Source organism: Giraffa tippelskirchi, chromosome 14 (genome assembly GCF_054371585.1).
Source record: "Giraffa tippelskirchi isolate mGirTip1 chromosome 14, T2T-mGirTip1v1.2.pri, whole genome shotgun sequence".
NCBI classification, from domain to species: Eukaryota; Metazoa; Chordata; class Mammalia; order Artiodactyla; family Giraffidae; genus Giraffa; species Giraffa tippelskirchi.
The window spans coordinates 59699020-59711235 of NC_137288.1; the positions used below are offsets into that span (position 1 = coordinate 59699020).

At 40.3% G+C, this 12216-nt stretch overlaps 1 protein-coding gene across 3 annotated transcripts in view; it reads right to left on the reverse strand.

Annotated features, from left to right (window-relative positions):
- The window catches only part of ZBTB7C (zinc finger and BTB domain containing 7C), a 456655-nt gene that overhangs the window by 380750 nt on the left and 63689 nt on the right, over window positions 1-12216 (reverse strand). The gene's annotated exons all lie outside the window — the stretch shown is intronic.

Below are 12216 nucleotides of genomic sequence, written 5' to 3' on the forward strand. Positions count from 1 at the left end.
ACTCAGGACACCAGGCTCCTCAGAACTATTTGTATTGAAGGCCACAGCTCTTCTTGCCTCTGCAGTTCCACTACACCACTGACTCATGACGTTGCATCATTCACCCTGCGGTCTGTGAACACCGGATTCCAACTACTCTCAAAAGTTATTTCTGTGCTTTGTTGATGAGGACCTCTTACCCAGCCTATGCTGGAAAATGTGAGCCATCACTCATTTCTAGATCATGCTAAGTTTACCATTTGGGATTACATAGTATAAACATTGGAGAAGAAAATGGCAACCCACTCCAGTATTCTTGCCTAGAGAATCCCGTGGACAGAGGAGCCTGGTGGGCTGCCGTCTATGGGGCCACACAGAGTCGGACACAACTGAAGTGACTTAGCAGCAGCAGCAGCAGCAGCAGCAGTATAAACATAAAACAACACATCTTCTACCCATTGTTTTCTCTTAAAGTCTTTAGGTTATAATCACTGCATTCCTAGAATGTGACCTCTTTGAATATTGACCAGATCCCATACACTAGGTTGAATAGTGTCCCCTTATAATTCATACCACCTGGAACCTGTGAAGAAGAAAGAAAGATAGCGCTAAGTCATGTCCGACTCTTGCGATCCCATGAACTATAGGGCTCTGGGCTGACTGGCTGCCTGTGAGCAGCAAGGGTTCCTGCCCAAGCTTGTGGACTGTAGCCAGGCTCCTCTGTCCATGGGATTCTCTAGGCAAGAATACTGGAGTGGGTTGCCATTTTCTTCTCCAGGGGATCTTCCTAACCCAGGAATTGAACCCAGGCCTCCTACATTGCAGGCAGATGCTTTACTGACTGAGCTATACAGGAAGCCCCAATTCAGTGTTGTCATAAGTGGGATTCTGTGACTGTGACTTTATTTAGAAATAAGGCTTTTACAGGTGTAATCAAGTTAAGGTAAGGTCACATGGGATTAGGGTGGGCCCTAAATCTGGTAAATTGAAGTGAAGTTGCTCAGTCGTGTCCAACTTTTTTTTGATCCCATGGACTGTAGATTACCAGGCTCCTCCGTCCATGGAATTTCCCAGGCAAGAGTACTGGAGTGGATTGTCATTTCCTTCTCCAGGGGATCTTCACGACCCAGGGATCAAACCCAGGTCTCCAGCATTGCAGGCAGACTCTTTACCATCTGAGCTACCAGGGAAGCCCCCAAAATCTGGTAAAGGGTATTCTTACAAGGAAAGGGAAATTTGGAGACACAGACACACAGAGGATAATGCCATGTGAAGACGGAGGCAGAGACTGGAACAACCCATCTGTAAACCAAGGAACACCCAGAAGCTGAGAGAGAAGCATGGATCAGACTCTCACTCAATGTCTCCAAGAGGAACAAAATCTGCTGATTTTCCCCTTGATTTCAAGGCTCTGGAGTCCAGAATTGTATGGGAATAAAACACTAAGTTTATAATAATTTGTCATAACAGTCCTAGGAAATGAACATGTCCTGCTTTCTAAAGACTGATCCCAGTGGGAAGGATACATGAGGAGCCCGTGGGTGGAGCGAGAAGCGAGGAATATTTATGCAAGAAATGTTCAACCCTTGTCCAGCATGTTTTCATACCATCCTGAAAAGGCATGACATCACCACATCAGCTGGAGGTAAGAGAGGACATTGATGAGAAAAGCCCAAGGCATTGTGAAAAAGTGGTCTCAAAAGCCATCAGAGAAAATGGCCAGTGCCACTGCTGGAGGACGGGCTGACCCATGGCACAGACCCTACTGCAGGTGCAGGGTGACTGGACTGGGTACCAGGGTAGGGGCATCTGGGGTAAAGGATGCCTGCCACCAGACCTGCAACCCTTGGGTGTCATAGATCAGCAGCAGCACCATGGCCTGATTACATAAGAACGAGAGCTGTGTGCCAACTCATACACATGGCTCAAATCTAAGGGTCAGCAGTGGACCATCAGTTGCCCAGGGCCCAAAACTCCTCCTGTATCCATAAGGGTCACCCCAAATCAGCATGTTTGCACCTTTTCGGTGGCCCAGTCTGCCACGAATCCACAAAACAAATAACTACCCTGGTCAGGAGTAGCTATCCAGCATCAGGCCACCCTCCCAGAACCAGAGTCTGGGCCTAGTAGGGATGACTCCAAACATAAGTTCTGGAGCCCTTCCCATGCCTGGGACAGAAGCATCACAATGTGCTTAAAGGAGAGACACAGGGTCTGGAGCACTCACAGGTTCTGGGCTGGGCTGGGGGCAATGTGCCTAGCTGATCCCAGGCCCATGAAGGAATCGTAACAATCTCAGTGAAGACACTCCAAAGTCCAGGGCCTTCTGAAGCTCAAGGATGGAACAGGATCCCATTCCTGTGGGCCTGCAAGGACTCCCTCCTTGACCGAACTTTAGTCAGGCTCCTCTGAGCCTCTTCTCAATGAAGCCTTGACCTTGATCCACTGAGTCCAGTTTTAGCCAAAAATCCTGCTAAGCCTTGAAATTTGATCATCCTTGATATCTAATCAAGTCCTTCATTCCCCATCCTTGATATCTAAGTCCTTGGGCTGCCTTTAACACGAAGCCCATTAGGCCAGTTTAGCAAGAATGCCCTTACTCTTAATATGTAATCAAGTTACTATTAGTCATTTCCCACCCACTGACCCCATGTCTACATCCCCAGCTCTCTGCTGTACTTGGAGTTAATCTCAGTTCTGTACTGAATTCTCTGTTCCCCACTACAGTAGCTCAACTAAATGTCTTGCCTTTCTTTAGTAAGTATTAGGTGAAAAAAATGTTTTTTCTGATCGAAGGCTGGGAGTGATTTTATTCCAGATGCATTTCAGTGTTCTGTGTATGTTTGTTATGTGCTTCACACAAGTCAGTTCATATTACACATATTATTGATAAATTTCTTTTTTGTTTGGCAATATTTATTGCCTCTTTTGAAATCAACAGATATTCATTTAGTCAATACTTTCATGATTAAAAATTGTCTGTTTTAATTTGTCTGATCCACAGCTTTTACTATTACAAGCGACCCTACAGTGAACATCCTTAGAGCTCCATCTTTGTGCATGTCCTTACTTATTACTTTTTAAAAGTGAGGTATAATTGATTTACAATATTATATTAGTTTTGGACTTCTCAGGTGGCCCAGTGGTTAAGAATCTGCCTGCTAATGTAGGGGACATTGTTTCGATCCCTGGTCCAGGAAGATTCTACATGCTGCAACTAAGCCTGTGCACCACAACTGCTAAGCCTGCACTCCAGAGCCCTTGAACTGCGACTACCGAAGCCGGTGCACCCTGGAGCCCTTGCTGCCAACAAGCGATGGCAACTCAGTGAGAAGTCAACACATTGTAACTAGAGAGTAGGCCCCACTTGCTGCATCTAGAGAAAGCCGTCACACAGAAACAAAGACCCAGCACAGCCAAAGTTCAGCCGCTCAGTCATGTCCGACTCTTTGCGACCCCATGAATTGCAGCACACCAGGCCTCTCTGTCCATCACCAACTCCCGGAGTCTACCCAAACCCATGTCCATCAAGTTGGTGATGCCGTCCAACCATCTCATCCTCTGTGGTCCCCTTCTCCTCCTGCCCCCAATCCTACCCAGCATTAGGGTCTTTTCCAATGAGTCAACCCTTCGCATGAGGTGGACAAAGTATTGGACTTTCAGCTTCAACATCAGTCCTTCCAATGAACACCCAGGACTGATCTCTTCTAGGATGGATTGATTGGATCTCCTTGCAGTCCAAGGGACTCTCAAGAGTCTTCTCCAACACCACAGTTCAAAAGCATCAATTCTGCGGTGCTCAGCTTTCTTCACTGTCCAACTCTTACATCCATACATGACCACTGGAAAAACCACAGCCTTAACTAGATGGACTTTTTTGGCAAAGTAATGTCTCTGCTTTTAAATATGCTATCTAGGTTGTCCATAACCTTCCTTCCAAGGAGTAAGCGTCTTTTAATTTCATGGCTGCAGTCACCATCAGCAGTGATTTTGGAGCCCCAAAAAATAAAGTCTGACACTGTTTCCACTGTTTCCCCATCTATTGCCATGAAGTGATGGGACCAGATGCCATGATCTTAGTTTTCTGAACACTGAGCTTTAAGCCAACTTTTTCACTCTCCTCTTTCACCTTCATCAAGAGGCTCCTTAGTTCTTCTTCACTTTCTGCCATAAGGGTGGTGTCATCCACATATCTGAGGTTATTGATATTTCTCCTGGCAATCTTGATTCCAGCTTGTGTTTCTTCCAGCCCAGCGTTTCTCATGATGTACTCTGCATAGAAGTTAAATAAGCAGGGTGACAATATACAGCCTTGACGGACTCCTTTTCCTATTTGGAACCAGTCTGTTGTTCCATGTCCAGTTCCAACTGTTGCTTCCTGACCTGCATAGAGGTTTCTCAAGAGACAGGTCAGATGGTCTGGTATTCCCATCTCTTTCAGAATTTTCCACAGTTTTTTGTGATCCACACAGTCAAAGGCTTTGGCATAGTCAATAAAGCAGAAATAGATGTTTTTCTGGAACTCTCTTGCTTTTTCAATGATCCAGTGGATATTGGCAATTTGATCTCTGGTTCCTCTGCCTTTTCTAAAACCAGCTTGAACACCTGGAAGTTCACGGTTCATGTATTGCTGAAGCCTGGCTTGGAGAATTTTGAGCATTACTTTACTAGCATGTGAGATGAGTGCAATTGTGCGGTAGTTTGAGCATTCTTTGGCATTGCCTTTCTTTGGGATTGGAACGAAAATGGACCTTTTCCAGTCCTGTGGCCACTGCTGAGTTTTCCAAATTTGCTGGCATATCGAGTGCAGCACTTTCACAGCATCACCTTTGAGGATTTGAAATAGCTCAACTGGAATTCCATTAGTGGAACAAACCTCCACTAGCTTTGTTTGTAGTGATGCTTTCTAAGGCCCACCTGACTTCACATTCCAGGATGTCTGGCTCTAGGTGAGTGATCACATCATCGTGATTATCTGGGTCGTGAAGATCTTTTTTGTACAGTTCTTCTGTGTATTCTTGCCACCTCTTCTTAATATCTTCTGCTTCTGTTAGGTCCATACCATTTCTGTCCTTTATTGAGCCTATCTTTGCATGAAATGTTCCTTTGGTATCTCTAATTTTCTTGAAGTGATCTCTAGTCTTTCCCAATCTGTTGTTTTCCTCTATTTCTTTGCATTGATCGCTGAGGAAGGCTTTCTTATCTCTTCTTGCTATTCTTTGAAACTCTGCATTCAGATGGGAATATCTTTCCTTTTCTCCTTTGCTTTTCACTTCTCTTCTCTTCCCAGCTATCTGTAAGGCCTCCTCAGACAGCCATTTTGCTTTTTTGCATTTCTTTTCCATGGGGATTGTCTTGATCCCCGTCTGCTGTACAATGTCACGAACCTCTGTCCATAGTTCATCAGGCACTCTGTCTATCAGATCTAGTCCCTTAAATCTATTTGTCACTTACACTGTATACTCATAAGGGATTTGATCTAGGTCATACCTGAATGGACTAGTGGTTTTCCCTACTTTCTTCAATTTAAGTCTGAATTTGGCAATAAGCAGTTCATGATCTGAGCCACAGTCTGCTCCTGGTCTTGTTTTTGCTGACTGTATAGAGCTTCTCCATCTTTGGCTGCAAAGAATATAATCAATCTGATTTCAGTGTTGACCATCTGGTGATGTCCACATGTAGAGTCTTCTCTTGTGTTGTTGGAATAGGGTGTTTGCTATTACCAGTGCATTCTCTTGGCACAGCCAAAAAGTTTAATTAATTAATTTTTTAAAAAACACAAGAAATTTTTGAAAATATATTAAGTGTACAACTTAGTAGTTTTGTGGATGACACTCCATTTATAGCTATAACATATTGGCTATATTTCTATGTTGAATAATATATTCTTGTAGCTTATTTTTTTGTACGCAGTAGTTTGTACCTATTAAATTCCTACCCCTACCTTGCCCTTCCTCCCTTCCCTCTCTCCACTGGTAACCACTACTTTATATCTGTAATTCTCTTTCTTATTTGTTATATTTGCTAGTTTATCTCATTTTTTAGATTTCAGACATAAGTAATAACCTACAGTATTTGTCTTTCTATGACTGACTTATTTCACTAAGCATAATATCCTCCAGATCCAGTCATGTTGTTGCAAATGGCAAAATCTCATTCTTTTTTATGGTTGAGTAGTTTTGCACTGTGTGTGTGTGTGTGTGTATAAACCACATGTTCTTTATTCATTCATCTGTTGATACTTAGCTTACTTGCATATCTTGGCTGTTATAAATCAGACTGCTGTAAATTTTGATATGCATTCATCTTTTCAAATTAGTTTTTTCATTTTCTTGTGTGTATATATATATATATATATATATACACACACATATATACCCAGGAGTGGAATTGATGGCTCATATTGGTTGCACCAATTTACATTCCCAAAAACAGTATATAAGGGTTCCCTTTCACCACATCCTTGCCAACATTTGTGGTCTTTTTGAGGATGACCATTCTTACAGGTATGAGGTGATAGTTCATTGTGGTTTTGACTTGCATGTCTCTGATGATTAGCAAAGTTCAGCATATTTTCATGTGCCTGTGGGTCATCTATATGTTTTCTTCAGAAAAATGTCTGTTCAGTCCCTCTGCCCATGTTAAAGTCAGGTTCTGTGTTTTTTTTTGAGATTGAGTTGTGTGAGCTGTTTGTATTTTGGGGGCATTAACCTCTTAGCGGTCATAACATTTGCAAATTTTTCTTCCACTCAGTAGGTTGTCTTTTCATATTGTCAATAATTTCCTCTACTGTGCAAAAGGTTTTAAGTTTAACTTGGTTCCATTTGTTTATTTTCACTTTTATTTCCTTTACTTCAGGAGATAGATCCAAATAAATATTGCTACAATTTCTGTCAAATAGTGTTCTACTTATGTTTTCTTCTAGGAGTTTCATAACATCCAGTTTCATATTTAGGTCTTTAATCCATTTTGAAATTTTGTGTATATGGTATTAGATAATGTTATGATTTCATTCTTTTACATATATCTGTCTACTTTTCTTGAACCCTGGGTCAGGAAGATCTCTTGGCGGAGGATCTTCTCAGGTGGCACAGTGGTAAAGAATCTGCTTGCCAATTCAAGAGACCTAAGAGAAGTGGGTTTGATCCCTAGGTCAGAAAGATTCCCTGGTGTAGGAAATGGCAACCTACTCCAGTATTCTTGCTTAGAAAATTCCATGGACAGAGGAGCCTGGTGGGCTACAGTCCATGGGGTCACAAGGATTCAGACATGACTGGGCATACAATGCAACACAACATTTGTAGATAGTGTCAATTTTAATATTTCCTTTCCAGTGTGGATTCCTTTTATTTCTTTTTCTTATGGGATTCCTGTGGCTAGAACTTCCAACGCTACGTTAAATAAAAGTGGTGAGAGTGGGCATCCTTGTCTTGTTCTTGATCTTTGAGGAAATACTTTCGGCCTTTCACTACTGACTGTGATGTCAACTGGGCTTACCATACATGGCCTTTATTATATTGAGGTATGTTCCCTCTATGCTCACTTTCTGGAGCAGTTTTATAGTAAATAAATGCTGAATTTTGTCAAAGGCTTTCTCTACCTCTGTTGAAATAATCATATGACTTTATTCTTCAGTTTGTTAATTTGATGTATCACATTTTTGATATGTAGATATTGAACCATTCTTGCACCCCTAAGTTAAATCCCTTTTGATCATGATGTATGATCTTTTTTATGTATTATTGGATTTGGTTTCCTAATATATTTTTTGAGAATTTTTTTAAATCTATGCTCATCACTGATATTGGCCTATAGTTTTCTTTTTTGTGTGATATCTTTGTTTGGTTTTGGTACTAGGGTGATGCTTGACTCACAGAATGAGTCTGAAAGTATTCCTTCCTCTGCAATTTTTTGAAATATTATGAGAAAGATAGGTGTTAACTTTTCTCTAAATATTTAGTAGAATTCACCTGGGAAGTCATCTGGTCCTAGACTTTAGTTTCTTGGGAGTTTTTTTAGTTGCTGGTTCAATTTTTTTTTTTAACTGATAATTGATCTGTTCATATTTTGTTTCTTCCTGATTCAGTCTTGGATGATTGCACATTTCTAGGAACTTGTCCATTTCTTCTACGTTGTCCATTTTATTGGTATATAGTTGTTTGTAGTAATTTCATATGATTTTCTGCATTTGTATGATTTGAATTGTAACTTCTTTTTTTTTTTTTTCATTTCTGAGTTCAGTTTAGTCACTCAGTCACGTCCGACTCTTTGCAACCCCATGGACTGCAGCACGCCAGGCTTCCCTGTCCATTACCAACTCCCAGAGCTTGTTCAAACTAATGTCCATCGAGTTGGTCATGCCATCCAACCACTTCATCCTCTATCGTCCCCTTCTCCTCCTGCCTTCAATCTTTCCCAGCATCAAGGTCATTTCCAACGTGTCAGTTCTTCGCATCAGGTGGCCAAAGTATTGGAGCATCAGCTTCGGCATCAGTCCTTCCAATGAATATTCAGGACTGACTTCCTTTAGGATGGACTGGTTGGATCTCCTTGCAGTCCAAGGGACTCTCAAAGAGTCTTCTCCAACACCACAGTTCAAAAGCATCAATTCTTCGGCGCTCAGCTTTCTTTATAGTCCAGCTTTCACATCCATACATAACTACTGGAAAAACCATAGCTTGGACTAGACAGACCTTTTTTGGCAAAGAAATGTCTCTGCTTTTTAATATGCTGTCTAGGATGATCAATGCTTTTCTCCCAAGGAGCAAGCATCTTTTGATTTCATAGCTGCAGTCACCATCTGCAGTGATTTTGGATACCAACAAAATAAAGTCTGCCAGTGTTTCCACTGTTTCCCCATCTATTTGCCATGAAGTGATGGGACCAGATGCCATGATCTTAGTTTTCTGAATGTTGAGTTTTAAGCCAACTTTTTCACGCTCCTCTTAAGAGGCTCTTTAGTTCTTTGCTTTCTGCCATAAGGGTGGTGTCATCTGCATATCTGAGGTCATTGATATTTCTCCTGGCAATCTTGATTCCAGCTTGTGCTTCATCCAGCCTGGCATTTCACATGATGTACTCTGCATAGAAGTTAAACAAGCAGGCTGACAATATACAGCCTTGACGTACTCCTTTCCCGATTTGGAACTAGTCTGTTGTTCCATGTCCAGTTCTAATAGTTGCTTCTTGACCTGCATACAGATTTCTCAGGAGGAAGGTAAGGTGGTCAGGTATTTCCATCTCTTTAAGAATTTTCCACAGTTTGTTGTGATTTGGGCCCTTTCTCTTTATCTTTATGAGTCTGGCTAAAGATTTATCACTTTTTAAAATCTTTTCTAAGAACCAGTTCTTAGTTTCATTGATAGTTTTTTTTTTCTTTTTCTTTTTTCAGTCTGTAATTCATTTATTCTCTGATTTTTGTGATTTATGTCCTTCTACTAACTTTGGGTATTGTTTGTTCTGCTTTTTCTACTTTCTTTAGCTATAAAGTTAGGTTGTTTATTTCGTATTTTTCTTATTTCCTGAGGTAAGCTTGTGTCGCTATAAACTTCCCTCTTACACTGCTTTAGCTATGTCCCATTCCAGTGGTCATGTATGGATGTGAGAGTTGGACGGTGAAGAAAGCTGAGTGCCGAAGAATTGATGCTTTTGAACTGTGGTGTTGGAGAAGACTCTTGAGAGTCCCTCGGACTGCAAGGAGATCCAATCAATCCATCCTAAAAGAGACCAATCCTGGGTGTTCATTGGAAGGTCTGATGTTGAAGCTGAAACTCCAATACTTTGGCCACCTCATGCGAAGGGTTGACTCATTGGAAAAGACCCTAATGCTGGGTAGGATTGGGGGCAGGAGGAGAAGGGGACGACAGAGGATGAGATGGTTGGATGGCATCACCGACTCGATGGACATGGGTTTGGGTAGACTCCGGGAGTTGGTGATGGACAGAGAGGCGTGGCGTGCTGCAGTTCATGGGGTCGCAAAGAGTCGGACACGACTGAGCAACTGAACTGAACTGATAGATTCACACTATTGTGTTTTTGTTTTCACTTGTCTCCAGCTATGTTTTTATTTCCTCTTTTGACTTCTTCAGTGGTCCATCCGTTGTTTAGTAACATATTGTTTAGCCTCCATATGTTTGCATTTTTTGCAGTTTTTTTATTATAGTTGATTTCTATAAGTATTGTGGTTGGAAAAGATGCATAATATGATTTCAGTTTTCATAAATTTATTGAGGCTGGTTTTGTGGCCTAGCATATCCTTAAGAATGTTCCATATGTACTTGATAAAAATGTGTATTCTGCTGCTTTTGGCTGGAGTGTTCTATATGTATCTAGAATGTTCTTTATGTATCTATGAATCCATCTGGTATAATGTGTCATTTAAGGCCACTTTTTCCTTATTGTTTTTCTATCTGGGTGACCTGTCCATTGATTTCAGTGGAATGTTAAAGTCCTTTACTATTATTGTGTTATAGTTGGTTTCTCCTACATCCATTAATATTTGCCTTATGTACTAAGTAGTCCTATGTTGGGTCCATATATATTTAGAATTGTTGTATCTTCTTAAATTGATCCCTTGATCATTACATAGTGTCCTTCTTTGTCTCTTTTATAGTCTTTATTTTAAATTCTATTTCAGCTAATTTAAGTATTGCTACTCCAGCTTTTTTTAATTTACATTTACATGGAATACTTTTTTCTATTCCCCCATTTTCAGTCAGTTTGTGTCTCTAAATCTGAAGTGACTTTCTTTTAGGTAGTATATGTACATGTCTTGTTTTCATTCAGCCACCATATGTCTTTTGACTGGGGTATTGAGTCAATTTACATTTAAAGTAACTTTTGAGATATATATGCTTACTGACATTTTATAAATTATTTTGGAGTTGCTTCTGTAGTTCTTTTCTGTTCCTTTCTTCTTCTTTTACTTTCCTCCCTTTTGATTTGATGACTATTTTTGTGTTATGTTTGGATTCCTTTTTCTTTTCTGTGTGTGTATTATAGATTTTTGGCTTCTGATTACCATGAAGTTTATACATAGAAATCTATATATATGTGTGTATGTGTGATTGTTTTAAGCTGCTAATCGCTTAGTTTCAAATGCATTTTAACAAACCTGCAGTTTAACTCTTATCTCCTCACGGTTACTGTTTTTGACATCATGTTTTGGTCTTTTTGTTTTGTGTATTCCTCAACTGCTCATTGTAGATACAAATGGTTTTACTTTCTTCTTTTAACCTTCCTACTAGCTTTGTACATGGTTGATTTACTACCTTTACTGTATATTTGCCTTTACCTATAAGATTTTTCTTTTCATAATTTTCATGTTTCTAATGTGGCCTTTTCTCTTTCACTTAGAGAAGTTCCTTTAACATTCCTTGTAAAGCTAGCTTGGTAGTGTTGAACCTTTTAGTTTTTGCTTATCTGTAAAACTTTTGATCTCTCCAATAAATCTGAATTAAGAGCTTTGCCTGGTAAAGTATTCTTGGTTGTAGAATTTCCCCCTTAATCACCTTAAATATATCATGCCACTCCCTTCTGGCCTGCTGAGTTTCCACTGAAAAATCAACTGATAACCTTGTATGTGACTTGTTGCCTTTCCCTTGCTGCTTTTAACATTCTCTCTTTAGATTTCATTTTTGCCACTTTAATGACAATGCATTGATGTGGTCCCCTTTGGATTGCTCTTAATTATTTCTTGAGAATAAATATGGGAAATGAAATCACTGGGTCAAAATATATACACATTTGTAAGATTAGATGTGTGTATGTGCTCAGTCACTCAGTCATGTCTGACTCTCTGTGGCCCCACGGACGGTAGCCCACGAGGCTCCTGTAACCGTGGAATCTTCCAGGCAAGAATACTGGAATGGGGTGCCATTTCCTACTCCAAGGAGTCTTCCTGACCCAGGGATCAAACCCACGTCCCTTGCATCTCCTGCATTGACAGACAGATTCTTTACCACTAGCACCACCTGGGAAGCCCTAAAGATTAGACAGCTATTGTCAAATTGCCTGCCAAAATAACATACCAGTGTGCATTCCTGCAGTACCTAAGAGTGTCTAGGAGTTCACTATATAGAGAGTAAATAAATGGGAAAATATCATCCTAATTAGTAATTTCAAAATGTAGATTAAAACAGGAAGTTTGGCAAAGATCAATTATTTTTCTTTTAATGTTTCAATCTAAATGTCTTTGCCAAACTTCTTGTTTGAATTTAAATTTTTAAATTATTAATG